Consider the following 6,000-nt stretch of genomic DNA (forward strand, 5'->3'; position numbering starts at 1 on the left):
TTTATATTAAGATATGGATATTTCCTTCAGTAGATTGTAACCATAGTTTAAAACTATTTTGTTCCATGCTGGTTTTTATATCTGTCATGTACATTGCATTTTGTTCTGTAACTGCATGACCCTGGGGTCCTCTGCAGAGCTCTTTCTTTCCGTGTAAAGTAGTAGATCCATCTTGCTTTTGCCTTATATAAAGCCTACAGTTATGAAAGTGTGGAAAACTGTGGCTTCTCAATAAATAACTATTCAGATGTCCCAAGAGTACTTTTGAGTCTTTTTTTCCCTGCATCTCTTTTGAAAGCCAGAACTAAAACACACAAATCAGGAAGATATGGGCAAGAGGAGGCAAGGGGTCATTTTCACAGAGTGTTCTCAAAACTGCTGGAGTGGGTAGTTTACAAACGCTTGTCTCCATGAGAAACAGTGTAAAATTCCATTAATGCAGACTCCACTAATTCGGAATCTGTGGGCATTTGGACATGTTGGGCTGATTACACTTGCATTATAGGATAAATAAGGGTTTGCTAAGCAAGAGAGTAGTGTAAACGAGAGAAATGTTTCTCCTGTGTGAAGAGAAGGCCAACAAACTGTTTTTAAGCACCACTTTAACAGCAGTGTTTGCATTCAAACAAAGCGTGTGCCAATTATATATGATTCTTATATATTTGTTAAAGCATTTTACAAGATTCTCTAAGATACCGAGTACTCATCTTGCTCCCCAGTCTTTGTCAGCCGTGTGATCACCCAAATTTAAAAAGACAACCAAACATTTTGGTAGCTTTACCTGTTTTATTTGTGTCTGCCACTAAATCAATCTGACCTTTTCCTTAGGGCTGAGAAAGGTCTTAGAGAACCAACTATTTTTTCATTAGGACCAAGCAAAATGCTCACCAGTTGGTCTAAACACATCAACCCCTCTAAATATAGCACATCTCACTCTGTTTAATCCTTAAGATCTGCAGGAAGAAATCACCAGTACTTCCTGCCCGTGGTACTGAGAATAACTCCCATTTATTGAGCAACTATTTTATACCCATAGTTGCTGTTATTGGGCAACTATTTTGTTATCAAATGTACTCATTTTATACATTCTGCATGTCTTAACCACATTCAGATTTCACAACCACCTTACGGAGAGAAGACTGTAATTATGCTCATTCTAGATGAGAATACTGAGATAAGAAAGGATGAGGTAACTTACCCCATGGTGACACAATTCCATGTAGAAACACTCACCTAGAGATACTAGCACACAGCTGTTCAGACAAATGATGAGGATACAGGTGTAAAACATCTCTGATTGCCACCGACTCGATGAACATGAGTTTGAGCAAGCTCCAGGAATTGGTGATGGACAGGGAAGCCTGGCGTGCTGCAGTCCATAGGGTCGCAAAGAGTTGGACACGAATGAGCGACTGAACTGGACTGAGGATGCAGGTGTAAAACATCTCTGATTGCCCAACAGCACCAAGTCAGGGTGGAAGAGTTAGAATGCTGTAAGATATATTTGTATCGTTGACATTTTGAGTTGCAAAACTAAAGTCTGTTTCTCACAGTGATTAAAAACGACTAAACAGTGCACAAGAGAGCACATCACCCAGGGTATAGGAGATGGAAAGAGGAAGAAGATGCTCAGGAGCCTGGAGGAGTGAGGTAACCAACCCAAAAGGCAGAAAGAGAGGCAAGTTAGAAAAGGCCTTAAAGCAAGGTTGGTTTGTTTTTATTAAGTTTCCTCCAAAAGAAGAATTCACCACAGCATGGTACTGAGGATCCTATTGGACACCATCCCTCCCCCTAGAAGGAGGGCTGGGGGAAAGAAAATGACATCCGAAGGGCTCAGAAACCAAAAACTGACCAAGTTTACATTCAGATTATCCTGAGCTCAAAACTGGAAAGGAGACCATTTGGGAACCTTGAGCTTTCTTTTTTATTCCTTTGGGATGTAATGTGAAGTTTGCTTCTCCTTTTTCTAAATTAAAATATTATATACCTGCAAAGGTATGCACATCCTAAGCATACAGCTCAGTGATTTGTGAAAGTGAACACATTCTTTGAATCACCACCAGGTCAAGAACTGGCACAGAATGACCACCCCGAGATAGGCCCAGGCCCATGCCCCTTCCCAGTCTCTCCCCCTCCTTAGGGGTAACCACTGTCCAAAGGTTACCACTATCCTGGTTTCTAATTGCATCAGTTAAATTAAAACTCTCATGCAGTTAGACTCACAGTACCTAATCTTTTTGCTCTATGTTATGCTGTTGGTGTAGATGTGCTTCATTTCTTTTCAGTGCTCTATAAACTCCAATGTTTGCCTATACTACAGTGTATTTATCTATGTTAACATCTTTTTCATTTTTTGGGGGGTTGGGGCTCTTTTATATCATACTGCCATGAATTTCTTTGTGCATAACTTGTGGTACAATTGTTGGGTTAGAAGGTAAAGATATGTTGTTCATTTTTAGGATATACTGCCAGTTTTCCACAGAGCAAGAACAGAGTTACAGTCTTACCAGCAGAGAATCAAAGTCCCTGACAACCATAGGTATTGCCCTTGACAGTACTAAGTATTGTCAGTACTTTTAATTTTCATCATTCTGGTAAGTGGTGCAGTGGTTTATAATTGTAGTTCAGTGATAACACAAATGGAATTGATTGCCTTTTAACACATATAATAGCAGTTTGGGTAGCCTCTCATAAATTGCATGTTTAAGTTTTATTCCCTTTTCTTAAAAGAGGAAAATCTTAGAGTTATATGAACACTGGTAGGGAAGAGGCTGTAGGAAAAAGTGCCAGATGGATGGTGAGACATAGAGATTTAGAGGGAAGTGTTAACCTGATGGAAAAGCATTCACTCTATTAGTAATCAGTCCACAGAGAGTTGAGTCCTACTATCTGGCCAGTGCTAGAAACAGCCGGGCTTGCTCTCTAATCCATTCCCTCTCATTAGCCAGTGGGACCTTTCTAAAAGGTAAGTGTGATCTTGTCCATCCTCCAATTAAAAGAATTCAGTGGCTCCCTTTGCCCATAGAATGAAGCCCAAATTAGTTGAGGGACATACAAGGTCATATCCGATCGGATCCTCACCTCCCCCACCAGACTCCTGTTAACTCGACTCCCCTCTCTCTCTAGGTTACAGCTGAACCTGCCATCTTTTACTTCCCGTGCACCATGGTGCTTCCCATCTGGGCCCCTCCCCTAAGCACTTCATCTCTTCCTTCACATCCCAGCTAAATAAATTTGACTTCCCCAGGGAAGCCCTTCCAAACCCCACCCTCAGTCCAGCATCCACGTTCCCGGTATATATCTTCATGACGCGCTCTCCTTTTCTTTCATACTATTCATTACACTATTCTTGATGCTGTTTGCATCATTACATGTTTCATGTAGCTCTTCTCCACTGCCAGAGGATGTGATCCCTGCCAACTTCCCTGCTCTATCCTTATTGTAGTCACTCCATATATGATTAATAAATGAAGACTGAAAGTATGAAAATGTAAATCATCACATTACTGTTCTTAGAAACTTTAGTCTAGCCAGTATGACTCTTCAAAAGACTTATAGTGAATACTCTTAAGATTCAGAGGAGGGAAAAGGAAAGGAAGGCTTCCTGGAGGAGGGGGCCTGGAAGAGCCCAAAGAAAGGATAGGAAGAGACATGGTCCAGAGCAACAGAGGGAGGTGAGAGGAATGTGCCACTTGGCTGAAGCTGTTCTTTTTTTTTTTTTTTTTTTTTTTTCCCCTTCCTCTGATGGATTCCCAGTGAACATAGTAAGTGCTCAACAAATACATGTTGACTTGAGACATTAATGAATATGCTTGGTGTGTTATGGGAACCTGGCTTCATGGAAAGATTTATGCAGGAGGTTAGAAGAGATTCAGATGGGAAGGGTGCATTAAGGTTTCAAGTTTCATTTAGTTTGGGTTTGATGGTCTGCATAACAAAGAGCTAACTAGGATTTTTACTTTTTCAAAATATTTAAAGAAAAAAATTTTTAAGTTAAAAAAAATCAAATAGAGCAGAATTCTATGAAACACGAAGTTGAAGCCTCTTCCTTCCCCAACCCATTTCCCCAAAGTAGCCATTGCTAACAGATGGGCCTATATTCTTCCAAATATGTTCAAATTATATATAAGTATATTGGATATATATTTATATATATAATACATATATCCAATATCCAGTTGGATATATTTATATTTTTATATATTTATATATATATTTAGAAATATATTTTCACAAATGGGATTCAGCCTGAGCCTACTGAGGCAAATCATATTTTTCATTTATCAGTGAAGGATCATTTCCATGTCTGCACATACAGATTTTCTGTATTACTTTTAATGGTTGTGCTATGTTTAAGGAGATTGTCTAATCAAAGAAGAAACAAGAGCAAAATAAGATAAACTAAAATTCCAGGAGGAAATCTAGGATGAATCAAAACATAATGGTGGAAATGAGCCATCTGTGGAAGTGACCCAAGAGACTGTCTGAAATGTGACTGAAGAATTTCTGAAACACCCCAAATTCAATCCCAGTCTAACTGCACTATACTATACTGTTTGTTTTTTTTTTTTTATTGTGTCTTGTCTCCTCGACAGACAGCCAACTGCTTGAGGTCAGGGACTACTCTACGTCTATTTGTGTGTGCCATTCAGGTGCCTGGAATATAGTAGGCATTCAGTAAATGTTGGTTGAATGGGAGAACATCAGAGAGGCATACTGGAGTATGATCATAACTAAGAAAGTATAGACTGAATTTATTACAGTATCCTCTGTCTATAAAGAAAGAATTACAAAATAAAAAAAAGATGAAGAATCTCAACAGCCTTAGGAAAACCATCCACCTCGTCACTAAGATGACCCAAACTTCTGGTGCACACAAGAACAGGCTGTCATAAATTTGGAGTTCTGTAAAAATTTCAGGAAATCAACCAGCCAGGGTTGTATCATTATTGTTTCAGCATAAATTTTAAGAAGTTCATTTTATTTAAATTTTTAAAAGCCAAAAGAAGTGTTCTTTGTGGCCAGTTTCCATCAGCACATGATTAACAAATCTGAACTGAAATCACATTATGCACAATTCTGCAATTCTGGGTAAACAAATTTTTAAAAATCAATATTCATCTTTTATTCAAGGTTGTTTTTTTTAATCCATCTAAATACTAAAATTATCATCTGTTTCCCTTCTTATGAAACTATGCATTTCATCTAAAGTTGTAAATCTGCCTTTGTGGTAACTAAGCAGAAAAGGGGAAAAGGACTGGCGACAGTGCCGCCAGCCAGCGGAGTCCTCTCTTCTGATGACAGGATACTGAAAAGGTCAAAGAAGAACACTCCACAACCTTTTAATCACACTCACCAGCAAACAGAGGGATAAAATGATCACACTTAATACACTCGACTACAAATGAGAGGACTGCAAAGGCAACAAGAAGCCAAGAGTACCCAAATAAAAAATTTCCTTATTTCCTAAGAACTGATGATGTGATGGCAAAAAGGAATTGTAAACATGGGTAAGCTGGCATATTTCCCTCTGTCCATCAGAAACAAGTTGGCTTGTTTCCTGGGTAGAGAATACAACTGCAAAGAACAAACAAGGCTTTGCTTAAATCTCCAAGCAGGAAACATGACTGAAGATAGTACGGATTTCAGAGAAAGTGTTGGAAATTTTGGAATGCGTGTAAAACCAAAGGGAATATAAAAAGACAAATCCTGCCAGTATTTCATGCAAACAAAAGTACAGATTAGGTGGAAGGTATGACCAGGTCTCAAATTCTGATGTCACTATATGAATGGTCCTGAACTAGGCACCTCACTGAGTCTCCCCAGTCACCTCCCGGAATGGAAGTTGGAGCACCATAAATTCCTCCACCGTGTTCTTTAGTGCAATTACTTTCATTTTAAATAAAAACCACCCTTCAAAAAAAACCAAACATCAAGATTATAGACTAAAAATTCCAGAGCATATGGAGAATACTGACATCGTAATGTATTTGGAAAGTT

The sequence above is a fragment of the Dama dama genome, chromosome 24, assembly GCF_033118175.1.
Source record: "Dama dama isolate Ldn47 chromosome 24, ASM3311817v1, whole genome shotgun sequence".
NCBI lineage: Eukaryota > Metazoa > Chordata > Mammalia > Artiodactyla > Cervidae > Dama > Dama dama.